This window comes from Malaclemys terrapin, chromosome 3, assembly GCF_027887155.1.
Source record: "Malaclemys terrapin pileata isolate rMalTer1 chromosome 3, rMalTer1.hap1, whole genome shotgun sequence".
NCBI lineage: Eukaryota > Metazoa > Chordata > Testudines > Emydidae > Malaclemys > Malaclemys terrapin.
Genome location: NC_071507.1, coordinates 168,484,059 through 168,498,128, shown reverse-complemented (window position 1 = coordinate 168,498,128; position 14,070 = coordinate 168,484,059).

The window sequence follows — 14,070 nt, the reverse complement described above, 5'->3', positions numbered from 1 at the left end:
GGAGGGGGCTCAGGGCAGGGGGTTGGGGTGCAGGAGGGGTGCGGCAGGGGGCTCAGGGCAGGGAGTTGGGGTGCATGGGGTTGCCGGGTGCAGCAGGGGGCTCAGGGCAGGGGGTTTGGCTGCAGGAGGGGTGCCAGGTGCAGGCAGAGGGCTTAGGGCAGGGGGTTGGGGTACAGGAGGAGTGTGGGGTGCGACAGGGGGCTCAGGGCAGGGGCTTGGGGTGCAAGGTGCAGGCAGAGGGCTTAGGGCAGGGAGTTGGAGTGCAGGCAGGGTGCGAGGTGCAGGCAGGTGGCTCAGGGCAGGGGGTTGTGGTGCAGGAGGGGTGCGGCAGGGGGATCAGGGCAGGAAGTTGGGGGCGGGGTGCAGGGGGGGCTCAGGGCAGGGGGTTGGTGTGCGAGGTGCAGACAGGGGTCTCAGGTCAGGGAGTTGGGGTGCAGGAGGGGTGCAGGGTGCAGGCAGGGGGCTCAGGACAGGGAGTTGGGGTGCAGGAGGGGTGCGGCAGGGGGCTCAAGATGGGGAGGTTGGGGCGGGGTGCAGGGGGGGCTCAGGGCAGGAGGTCGGGGTGCAGGGTGCAGGCAGGGGGCTCAGGGCAGGAGTTGGGGTGCAGGAGGGGTGCGAGGTGCAGGTAGGGGGCTCAGGGCAGGTAGTTTGGGGGCGGGGGGCAGGAGGGGTTTGGGCTCTGGCCCGGTGCCGCTTACCTGCAGCAGCACGCTCCCTGCCTGCCTACCCTGGCCCCACGCCGTGCCACTCACCACGTCCCTGGGGGGCGGGGAGGTCCCACAGGGCTCTGCGCGCTGCCCTTGCCACGCCTCCAGGTACCTCCCCCGAAGCTCCCATTGGCCACGGTTCCCTGTTCCCAGCCAATGGGAGCTGTGGAGGGCAGTGCCTGGAGCAACACACGGAGCCCTCTGCCCCCGCCCCCCGCCCCTCCAGGGTCCCAGGGACATGGTGCCGTGCCGGCCTCTTCTGAAAGTGGCGCAGGGCCTGCAGCACCATGGGGGGCAAATCCTGCGGGCCAGATCCAAAGCCCTGAGGGGCTGGATCCGGCCTGCAGGCATTAGGGTGTGCCTGCCCACCCGGCACACCCCGTGCGCACACCTATGCCTTACACCTTGCCTCCAATCATTAGTTACCAGTCCTGTCTCTGATCCCGGCCTCCAACTTCTGAACCTGTCTCCATTTTGACTTGGCTCTGGCATTTGGTATCTGACCTCGGCTCTGACTCTCAGATTCAATTCCTTGTTCTGATTCTGCTTTGACCACCGGCTCTGGTAACTGGCAGTTGACTCTGGTGCTAACTGTTATCTTCATTGCTCACCTGGGATGCCTGTTCCACCCACTAGACCTGGCTCTTGCTCTGACTACCAGGCCAGACCTCCCACATCCTGGTCCATAAAAGAACTGTGCTCATCTCATCCTTACAGCACCAGCAAGACAATGTCAAAACTGGTACTCAACCCTACTGACTCTGTCAACAGAACCTCCTCTGTCCCTTCTGTTGGATCCAAACATAATTTCCTGAGACCAGTGGTTTCCCCAGGAATTGAAATTAGGGGGGCAGGTATTCGAATTTACGGGGTGGGTGTGTCAGGGCCGATGAGGGGTGAGACTGTGAGGGTGAAGGTGGGCTGTATGGCACCATAGTAAAAACTGAAAAATGTTTCATGACCATTTTATTAAATTTAACTCATGTTTTAAAATCATCACACAAATTAAAGTTGGCTGGGCAAGCCTTCTATGAAGCACTACATCTACATCCTTCTTGGTTTCTTGTTATAATTTTGCACAACTCTGTTAATGAACTTCTTGAATGCAATGCATTCATCTTTGGCGGCTTCTCGTGTGCTGGTACTTCCATTCCTTCAATCGATATGCTCATTAGTTCATTCACATGATCAGGCAGAAGGCGACTTCTTTCACAACACAAAATTCTATTCAATGATGAAAAAGAACACTCAACTGTAGCTGTTGTGACTGGGAGTAGCAAGAGATGAATTCCTACTTCTTTCATCCCAGGAAACAGAACACAAAGATCGGGTTGAGCCACTAGTGATGATAAAAAAGAAGTTGAAGTCAAATCTTCATTCATTCGTCGTATGATATTCCACTCTGTGTTCAAATTCTCTATTCTGTCCTGATCACATGGCAGCCCCATTGCTGGTAGTGCCTCACTCCACTCAACTGTTGGTGTTTTATAGGACAGGCATCTGTAAAAGCTACGTAGAGGTTGAGTAGAATCTAGAAGTCACTGTTGTAGATTTTTAAGAATCAAGTCTGTGTACTTTTTCAGTTGTCTTAACAAACACTTCTTGTCTTCTTCACTTAAGGATTCAATATAAATGCCTTCATTAGTCAACTTCTGGACTGAAGTCTTTGCTTCTTCCAGAACTTCTACAATGGATAGCTCTCTGATTGATCCAAATGTAGCTTCTATTGCTGGACAAAGATCTACTACAGTTGTAGCAGATGCCTGGATGGCATTGTTTAATGACCCAAGTGGTTTCAACAGTAGACTTATGAGAGAGAGAATGGCAATAGTCTTCTCTGAACGTAGTAGCAAAAGTAATCCACCAGCCTCACTACTTAGATCCATCCCATCTTGGTAGATACTTTCCAAAGCCAGTAATAATGGCTGCAGTAATTTTAAGACAACAGCCAAAGATCACTCATGAAAAAGCCAGCAGGTTTTCCCAGGTTGGACCAATTTAAGATAACGTACACAATGACTTAATACTTGATGCCTATTTGCATCGGTGCATTCATCAGCCATGTATGCAAATATTTTGAATGCTATGAGAGAGTTCTTCACTTTTTCAACTGTTGGTGTTTTGCAACCTTTTCATGTAGTTTGTCAGCATTGGCTTTGCTGATCGGTTTGACAAACCAAGCTCCTCCACTTTTACCAATTATAGCATTGGGAAGCTTTCCTTCTTCGTAAGCTTTTTTGCAAGAGGTGTACCAGTAGCCATCTTTCGTCCTAAGTGCAGGACTCTGCACTTGTCCCTGTTGAACCTCATCAGATTTCTTTTGGCCCAATCCTCTGATTTGTCTAAGACCCTCTGTATCCTATCCCTACCTTCCAGTGTATCTGCCACTCCTCCCAGTTTAGTGTCATCTGCAAACTTGCTGAGAGTGCAGTCCACGCCATCCTCCAGATCATTAATGAAGATATTGAACAAAACTGGCCCCAGGACCGACCCTTGGGGCACTCCACTTGAAACCGGCTGCCAGCTAGACATGGAACCATTGATCACTACCCGTTGAGCCCGACAATCTAGCCAGCTTTCTATCCACCTTATAGTCCATTCATTCAGCCCATACTTCTTTAACTTGCTGGCCAGAACACTGTGGGAGACCGTATCAAAAGCTTTGCTAACATGCTTCATAACATGTGGAAAAGGTTTCAAACAGCAGCACCCTCCTTTCCCATACCAAGCACCCATTGGGTTGGTCATTTAAAAGGAGGGGCTGTACTGGCCACAAATGCATCCCATTTGCCTCTTTGGTTTTTTTGTAGGTTTGCCTGAGCTCCTTAATTTTCATGCAGCACTGCTGTGGATCCCTGTTGTAGCCTCTGTCCATCATGCCCTTGGAGATTTTTTCAAATATTTTGGGATTTTGTCTTTTGGAACAGAGTTCTGATAGCACGGATTCGTCTCCCCAAACAGCGATCAGATCCAGTACCTCCCATTTGGTACATGCTGGAGCTCTTTTGTGATTCTGGGACTGCATGGTCACCTGTGCTGATGAGCTTGCCATGCTGGCCAAACAGGAAATGAAATTCTAAAGTTCCTGAGGCTTTTGCTGTGTACCTGGCTAGTGCATCTGAGTTGAAAGTGCTGTCCAGAGCAGTCACAATGGAGCACTCTGGGATAGCTTCCGGAGGCCAATACCGTTGAATTGCATCCACACTACCCCAAATTCGACCCGGGGATGTCGATTTCAGCACTAATCCTCTCATTGGGGAGGAGTATAGAAATCGATTTTAAGAGCCCTTTAAGTCGAAAAAAATTGGCTTCATCATGTGGCCGGGTGCAGGGTTAAATCGATCTAACACTGCTAAATTTGACCTAAACTCGTAGTGTAGACCAGGGCTAAGAATTTGCAGGTGTTGCCCTGTTTGTAATTCATGAGTGACTGGTCAGAGTGCTCATGTATTTAGCTGGGAGTGAATTTTGATCCCTAGCACTTATTAAAGCATCCTTGAGGCTGCTGTAATATACACTAGCTTGTAACAGCTGCTTAGGAACCATTACAACAACTGAAATTCCTGGAAGACACCATACTCCAGTTACAACCCCTCCTACTTCTGACATCAGGAATTAGTTCTACCAATACAGTAGAACCTCAGAGTTATGAACTCCTCAGGAATGGAGGTTGTTTGTAACTCTGAAATGTTCGTGTGACGGGTTGGATCACAGAAACCTCCTTGGGAGCTGCCACCCGATGTGCAAAAGACTACCTCTGCTTCTGTTTTCCCTGCCAGCTCAGGACTCCAGCACCCTGTCTTGCTGAGCCAGCCACTCCTGTCTGGCACTAACACAGACCCAGGGTCTGAATCACTTGCCCCAAAGCTGCAGGTTTACCTGAAGGCAGCTCACAGAAGTGTGCTTGTCTTTAGCACTCAGATGCCCAGCTCCCAATGGGGTCTAAACCCAGATAAATCCGTTTTACCCTGTATAAAGCTTATGCAGGGCAAACTCATAAATTGTTTGCCCTCTATAACACTGATAGAGAGATATGCACAGTTGTTTGCTCCCTCAGGTATTAATACATACTCTGAGTAAATTACTAAATAAAAAGTGATTTTATTAAATAAAGACAGTAGGATTTAAGTGGTTCAAAGTAGTAACAGACAGAACAAAGTAAGTCACCAAGCAAAATAAAATAAAATGCGCAAATCTATGTTTAATCAAACTGAATACAGATAATCTCACCCTCAGAGATGCTTCAGTAAGTTTTTTCTCAGACTGGACACCTTCCAGGCCTGGGCACAATTCTTTCCCCTGGTACAGCTCTTGTTGCAGCTCAGGTGATAGCTAGGGGATTCTTCATGATGGCTCCTCTCCCTCCTTGTTCTCTTCCACCCCTTTATATATCTTTTGCATAAGGCGGGAACCCTTTGTCTCTCTGGGTTTCCACCCCCCCTCACTGGAAAAGCACCAGGTTAAAGATGGATTCCAGTTCAGGTGACATGATCACATGTCACTGCAAGACTTCATTACTCACTTGCCAGCCCACACATATACAGGAAGACTCACAGGTAAATACAGCCATCTGCAGACAATGGGAGTCATCAAGATTCCAAACCATCATCAATGGCCCACACTTTACATAATTACAATAGGCCCTCAGAGTTACATTTTATATTTCTAGTTTTAGATACAAGAGTGGTACATTTATACAAATCAGATGATCATACTCAGTAGATTATAAGCTTTGTAATGATACCTTACAAGAGACCTTTTGCATGAAGCATATCCCAGTTACATTACATTCACTTATTATCGTATTTTCTCTAAAACTATCCCAGTTACATTATATTGACTTATTATCAAGTTTTTATAAAACCATATAGACTGCACAACGTCACAGTTCGTAACTCTGAACAAACATTATGGTTGTTCTTTCAAAAGTTTGCAATTGAACATTGACTTAACACAGCTTGAAACTTTACTATGCAGAAGAAAAATGCTGCTGTTAACCATCTTAATTGAAATGAAATAAGCACAGATACAGCTTTCTTACCTTGTCAAATCTTTTTTTTAAACTTTCCCTTTATTTTTTTAATAGTTTATATTTAACACAATACTGTACTGTATTTGTTTGTTTGGTTGGTTTTTTGGTCTCTGTCGCTGCCTCTTTGCATACTTCTGGTTCTAAATGAGGTGCATGGTTGACTGGTCAGTTCGTAACTCTGGTGTTCGTAACTCTGAGGTTCTATTGTTCTCTTTCCATGGCCATATGTCTAACCCAGAGATGTCCTTTTCTATATGCTTTATGCTAAAGGGTACTATTTGTTTAATAGACAACAGTCCTTTGGGCAATGTCATCACTGAGAAAACCATATAAAACTGGCTGCCTGATTGCATTCTGCAGTGATATGATCCTTCTCCTACCTGCTTCTTGTAGGCAGCAGGGGTGCTTTCTCTGGCTGTGCAGCTGAGCAGCTCCCAACCTTGCGCTTCAACCTCTTACCCAACTAAAGGCAGCCAGTAGCAGCACCTGATAAGTGTATTTCAAAGGGGGTCTTGGGGTGAGGGTGGCTGGGGGGGGGGGGATGAAACCCCTTCCTAGGTGGCTGTGCTGAGAACCGGCACCTGGCTGCTGGCGGGGTGGCCGTCTGCATGGTGGGCGGCACCAGCTGTCACCCAGCTGTCTGCATCTGGCAGGGGGCTCAGCCAGAGGCATCTCCAGAAACATCCCCTGCACCCTCGCAGCACAGAGAGACTGAGAGTACCAGCCCCTGCCGGGCAGCTGGACCAAGATGGGCATGGTGGGCAGGGGGGTATCTCTTGGTCTCCTGTGGGGTGCGGTGCCCCCCTGCTTGCCCTCCCTGCCCAGGCAGAGATGCCTGCCTCTCAGAGACAGTGGCCATGTCCATGTAGTGCACTTGGTCCCCCTCCCTGGCATCTGGGTGACTGCCTCTTAGGGGGTTGAGGGGTGGAAGGGAAGAGGCAGTGGGGAAGGGATGGGGTTGGGGGGTAGGAGAGGGAGGCTATCAGGGAAACCATCCTAGCAGTGCAATCTCTGCCTTGGGGTGTGGATGGAATTGTCTCCTAAGGGAAGGGCTAGTGATCATGTTGGGCGGGGAGGGGGGCATTGCTGAGTCCCAGGGTTGAGTAATTCTCTGGTGATGGTCATTGAATTGCTAATTGTCATTCACTGGCTGCACAATGGCTGGTGATGGTTGTTTAACATCCACCCAGCCATTTGGTCAAATGCCTTGTTGTTTCTGGGGAGTTGCCTTCTCGGCTACTCTTAAATTTGCAGCATATTTCATTAACACCATACAGCACAATCTCATAACTTTATACACTTTAATGATATACATATTTTGACAGAACAGTGGGTTTCAGCAAATCATAACCTTTCCCATGATACCTTACATGGCATGCTTTATATGAAATATAAAAAATATATACAAATGATGAATATGGGGCTTACAGTGCACAGCACGCCGCTCCTCCGAGGTATAGAGCAATGGCTCTCAAACTTTTGTACTGGTGACCCCTTTCACACAGCAAGCCTCTGAGTGCGACTCCCCCTTATAAATTAAAAATACTTATATATTTAACACCATTATAAATGCTGGAAGCAACGCAGGGTTTGGGGTGGAGGTTGACAGCTTGTGACCTCCCGAGTAATAACCTCGCGACCCCCTGAGAGGTCCTGACCCCCAGTCTGAGAACCCCTGGTATAGAGTGTCACAGCTAGAAAATCCAAGGCTTGGGACTTTTAAAAGGAGACTGGACAAAACATGCAGTAAGGATCAGCCCTGCATTGGCAGGGAGATGGACTGAACCAGGATGATTACAGAGGGCTTTTCCCCCTGTAACTTCTATAATTCCATCCCACTCTCCTGGGAGTACAAATTCTGGTATTAAAGACCTGGTGCCTGAATCCCATATTGCCTTGCACTGGGATTGAGAATTAGTGCCCTGATATGCAACTCCTCCTATTATGCCAGTGTAGATCCTGCTGTTAGTACAGCTATTTGCAGGTGCCCTTGTGTTTAGCTGAAACTTTGGACTCAGTCCCTGAGTGTATCCCCACTAAACTGAGAGCTAAACTGACACTACTATCCTGCTGTGTGGATCCCAGTGTGCTTGTACTGTGAATTTTTGGCATGCACATGTGGCTACATTTATCTCATTGTGCTGGTAGTGCTACTTCCTTGGTGTGATGATGACATTATGCTAAGATGAATCCTGAAATAGTGTCCTGGTGTGATGGTGGTCACTCTGTGCTGTTCATGTGAATCTTGCATTTTTGGATGCTGTGTTGTTGTAGCCCTGTTGTTCCCAGAAAATTAGACCGACTAGGTGGGTGAGGTAATACCTGGAGCAACTTTTTTTGGTGAGAGAGAGAGACAAGCTTTGGAGCTTTCACAGAGTTCTTCTTCCTGAAGAAGAGTTCTGTGAAAGCTCAAAAGCTTGTCTCTCTCTCTCTCACCAACAGAAGCTGGTCCAATAAAATATATTACCTCACCCACCTTTTTTCTCTAATGTGTATAAATATGCTGAAAATAGCCTCCTCCCAAACTGGCAGAGGTGCTCGAAGGAGGGGGCGGAGAGGAGCGAGCGTTGAGCAGGGGGGGAGGAGCGGAGTGGGGGTGGGGCCTAGGGAGGTCACCCACCGTCAAAACCAAAAGTCAGCACCTATGCCTCTAGCCCCCTGCCGTGAGTACCCCACAACCTGAGCCCACTGTGACAGACCCAGACCAGTGGGGTACAGGAGTCTGGTAGAGGGCAAATATACTGGTCACTGGATGAGTAGTTTTCTGTTCCCTGAGTGACCAGAGAAGGGGCTGCACTAGAGTAATCAGGAACCTGCTAGAACCAGTTAAGGCAGGCAGGCTAATTAGGACACCTGGAGCCAATTAAGGAGAAGCTGCTAGAATCAATTAAGGCAGGCTAATCAGGGCCCCTGGGTTTTAAAAGAAGCTCACTTCAGTTTGTAGTGTGAGAAGCTGGGAGTAAGAGGTGCAAGGAGCTGAGTGGGAGTGCTGCTGGAGGAGCACTGAGGAGCACAAGCGTTATCAGACACCAGGAGGAAGGTCCTGTGGTGAGAATAAGGAAAGTGTTTGGTGGAGGCCATGGGGAAATAGCCTAGGGAGTTGTAGCTGTCATGCAGCTGTTACAGGAGGCACTATAGACAGCTACAGTCCACAGGACCCTGGGCTGGAACCTGGAGTAGTGTGTGGGCCTGGGTTCCCCCCAAACTTCCCAATTGACCTGGACTGTGGGTTCTTCCAGAGAGGAAGGTCTCTGGACTGTTCCCCAACTCACATGGTGAATCTCTGAGGCAAGAAAATCTGCCAATAAGTGTGGGACCCACCAAGATAGAGGAGGAACTTTGTCACACCACACACCCAGCTGTTTGCCATGCCCCCCTGCACCCCCTCATGCCCCCTGCACCCCCTCACTCACACCCAGCCCCCTGCCCTGACTCCTGCACCCTCTCACATCCCCACCCCCACCCTGAGCACCAAATGGGAGCTCCTGCACCTCTCACACCATTCTATTTTTAATAAAACCTGTGCAGCTATGTGCTGTGTCAAAGACAATTTCTGTGTTGATCTCCTGTCTTTTACAATCATTCCCTGGGGGGGGCCCACAAATATGTTTGGGGCCGGGCCCACAAAAAGTTAATCCGGCCCTGCATCCCAGCTAATGGGTTTGAATATTTGTATACCCACCCTGCTCCAAACAAAGTGGTTGTATCAGCAACCAATGAGCACAATGGACAGGGCCAACTGGGATCGACCCTAAGAATAAGGAGGCAAAGAGACTTGATCTCTTTGGCAGAAAAATGTATTCTACAGCTAGCCTCCAGCTGAGAGTGGCCAACCATCAGGCCCTGCTTGGCCGTTATGATTTTAACATAGAATCATAGACTTGAAGGTCAGAAGGGACCATTATGATCATCTAGATTGACCTCCTGCACAATGCAGGCCACAGGATCTCACCCACCCCCTCCTGTATCAAACCCCTAACCTATGTCTGAGCCATTGAAGTCCTCAAATCGTGGTTTAAAGACCTCAAGAGAATCCTGCAAGTGACCTGTGCCCCAGGCTGCAGAGGAAGGCGAAAAACCCTCAGGGCTTCTGCCTTCCCAACCCCAAATATGGCGATCAGCTAAACCCTGAGCATGTGGGCAAGACTTACGAGCCAGACACCCAGGAAAGAATTCTCTGTAGTAACTCAGATCCCACCCCATCTAACATCCCATCACAGGCCATTGGCCATATTTACCGCTAATAGTCAAAGATCAATTAATTGCCAAAATTAGGCTATCCCATCATACCATCCCCTCCATAAACTTATCAAGCTTAGTCTTGAAGCCAGATATGTCTTTTGCCCCCACTGCTCCCCTTAGAAGGCTGTTCCAGAACCTCACTACTCTGATGGTTAGAAACCTTCATCTAATTTCAAGTCTAAACTTCATGATGGCCAGTTTATATCCATTTATTCTTGTGTCCACATTGGTACTGAGCTTAAATAATTCCTCTCCCTCCCTGGTATTTATCCCTCTGATATATTTATAGAGAGCAATCCTATCTCCCCTCAGCCTTCTTTTGGTTAGGCTAAACAAGCCAAGCTCTTTGAGTCTCCTTTCATAAGACAGGTTTTCCATTCCTTGGATCATCCTAGTAGCCCTTCTCTGTACCTGTTTCAGTTTGAATTCATCCTTCTTAAACATGGGAGAACAGAACTGCACACAGTATTACAGATGAGGTCTCACCAGTGCCTTATATAAAGGTACTAACACCTCCTTATCTCTACTGGAAATACCTTGCCTGATGTATCCCAAGACCGCATTAGCTTTTTTCACGGCCATATCACATTGGCAGCTCACAGTCATCCTGTGATCAACCAATACTCTGAGGTCCTTCTCTGCCTCTGTTATTTTCGACTGATGCGTCCCCAGCTTATAACAAACATTCTTGTTGTTAATCCCTAAATGCATGACCTTGCATTTTTCACTATTAAATCTTATCTTATTACTCAAGTATCAGAGGGGTAGCCGTGTTAGTCTGAATCTGTAAAAAGCAACAGAAGGCATCACTTGCATCTGAAGAAGTGAGGTTCTTACCCACGAAAGCTTATGCTCCCAGTACTTCTGTTAGTCTCAAAGGTGCCACAGGACCCTCTGTTGCTTTATCCTATTACTATTACTCCAGTTTACAAGATCATCCAGATCTTCCTGTATGATATCCTGGTACTTCTCTGTATTGGCAATATCTCCCAGCTTTGTGTCATCCGCAAACTTTATTAGCACATTCCCACTTTTTGTGCCAAGGTCAGTAATAAAAAGATTAAATAAGATTGGTCCCAAAACCAATCCCTGAGGAACTCCACTAGTAACCTCCCTCCAGCCTGACAATTCACCTTTCAGTATGAGCCATTGTAGTCTCCACTGTAACCAGTTCCTTATCCATCTTTCAATGTTCATATTGATCCCCATCTTTTCCAATTTAGCTAATAATTCCCCACGTGGAACCGTATTAAATGCCTTACTGAAATCGAGGTAAATTAGATCCACTGCATTTCCTTTGTCAGCGCTGTAACTCACTCCCCGTCCACACTGGCAGGAAACTTACAGCGCTGTATCTCCCTGGGTACACTGCTGCAGGTACTCCACATCTCCGAGAGGAATAACAGCTGCAGAGGAGTGGCTACGACTGACTCACGTGTGTGAGTGTAAACGCTTGCAGCACTGTACTAATCACCTTGTCAAGTGGCCAGTCCTCTCCATTGTTGTGACCGGCTGCAGGAATGCGGAAGTGCCTGTTTCAAAGCTCGTACCACAGAGAAAAGCAAACAGATTGCAGCCTGCTTTGAGTGAATGAATGAGCAGGGGGCCAGGAGTTCGGAACTTGCAAAATAGAGAGCTGACATGCTCCAAAAAGCACTCTCTCTCCCCCTACACTCCCTGTCACAATCTATCCCACCCCCCCGTTTTGAAAAGCACGTTGCAGCCAAATGAATGCTGGGATAGCTGCCCATAATGCACGGCTCACAACACAGCTGCAAATGTTACAAGTGTGGCCACACCACTGTGCTGGCAGCTGTCATTATGGACAGACTGCAGTGCTTTTCCCTACTCAGCTGTACGAAGACAGGTTTACCTCACAGCGCTGTACAGCTGCAAGTGTAGCCAAGGTCTGTGAAATCTGTTATCGCCTCAAAAAAGGCGATCAGGTTGGTTTGCCATGATCTACCTTTTGTAAAACCATGTTGTATTTTGTCCCAATTACCATTGACCTCAATGTCCTTAACTACTTTCTCCTTCAAAAATTTTTCCAAGACCTTGCATACTACAGATGTCAAACTAATAGGCCTGTAGTTACCCAGAGCACTTTTTCCCCCTTTCTTAAAAACAGGAACTATGTTAGCAATTCTCTGGTCACACGGTACAACCCATGAGTTTACAGATTCATTAAAAATTCTTGCTAATGACCTTGCAATTTCATGTGCCAGTTCCTTTACTATTCTTGGATGAAGATTATCTGCCCCCGCCCCCCCCCCCCCAATTTAGTCCCATTAAGCTGTTCGAGTTTGGCTTCTACCTCAGATATGGTAATATCTACCTCCATATCCTCATTCCTATGTGTCATCCTACCATTATCCCTAAACTTCTCATTAGCCTCATTAAAGTCTGAGGAAAAGTATTTGTTTAGATATTAGGTCATGCCTAGATTATCCTTAACCTCCACTCCATCCTCAGTGTTTAGCGGTCCCACTTCTTCTTTCTTTGTTTTCTTCTTTTTTATATGGCTATAGAACCTTTTACTATTGGTTTCAATTCCCTTTGCAAGGTACAGCGCTACATGGCTTTTGGCCTTTCTCACTTTATCCCTACATGTTCTGACCTCAATAAGGTAAATTTTCCTTGCTCATCACTCCCATCTTCCACTCCTTGTAGGCTTTCTGCTTTTTCTTAATCACCTCTCTGAGATGCTTGATCATCCAGCTTGGTCTACAATTCCTGCCTCTGAATTCTTTCCCCTTTCTTGGGATGCAGGCTTCTGATAGTTTCTGCAACTTTGACTTGAAATAATTCCAGGCTTCCTCTGCCTTTAGATTCACAAGTTCTTCAGTCCAATCCACGCCCCTAACTAATTTCCTTAATTTTTTAAAGTTAGCCCTTTTGAAATCAAAAATCCTTGTCACCGATCTATTTTAGTTTATCCTTCCATTTAGTTTGACCTGAATTAGCCCATGATCGCTCGAATCAAGGTTGTCCCCCTACAACCATTTCTTCGGGTATGTCTACACTACGGGATTACTCCGAATTTACAGAATTAGATTTTTGGCAACCGATTGTATAAAGTCGAGTGCATGCGGCCACACTAAGCACATTAATTCGGCGGTGTGCGTCCATGTACCGAGGCTAGTGACGACTTCCGGAGCATTGCACTGTGGATAGCTATCCCATAGTTCCCACAGTCTCCCCCACCCATTGGAATTATTGGTTGAGATCCCAATGCCTGATGGGGCCAAAAATTTGTCACGGGTGGTTATGGGTAAATGCCATCAGTCAATCCTCCCTCCGTGAAAGCAACGGCAGACAATCATTTCGCGCCCTTTTCCCTGGATTGCCCGGGCAGACGCCATAGCACGGCAACCATGGAGCCCATTCAGCCTTTTTTCACTGTCACCATATGTCTACTGGATGCTGTTGACAGACGCGGTACTGCAGCGCTACACAGCGGCATCCCCTTGCCTTTGCAAGTTAGCAAAGACGGTTACCAACCATACTGTACCGTCTGCTGCTGTCATGTGTGCTCCTGGCTGGCTGCGGTGAGGTTGGTCGGGGGCGCCTGGACAAAAATGGGAATGACTCCCCAGGTCATTCTCTTCTTTAAGTTTTGTCTAATGGAGAGTCAGTCCTGCCTAGAATATCAGGAAAGCCTACTAAAGAACCAGAGATGCACACGTCCGCTCTGGGTCAGAGCCCCAGCCATCCCGCAGTAATGATGAGCTGCATGCCATTCTAGGGGGTGCCCTACAACAACTTCACCCATTGCTTCCCTCCTGCCCCACCCCTCACGGGCTACCTTGGCAGTTATCCCCCCTTTTGTGTGATGAAGTAATAAAGAATGCATGAATTTGAAACAACATTGACTTTATTGCCTCTGCAAGCGGAGAGCAAAGGGGGGAGGGGAGGGCGGTTGGCTTACAGTGAAGTCGAGTGAACCACCATTCTGCACTTGCTCAGCCTATAGCTGAAAATGGGAATCTGTGATAAGCACTAGGATAGAAGCACAGGCAGGACTGAATCTCCATTTGTGTGCGGGGCTTTGGTTGACACTGGTAAAATACAAAATGTCCCAGGATATGT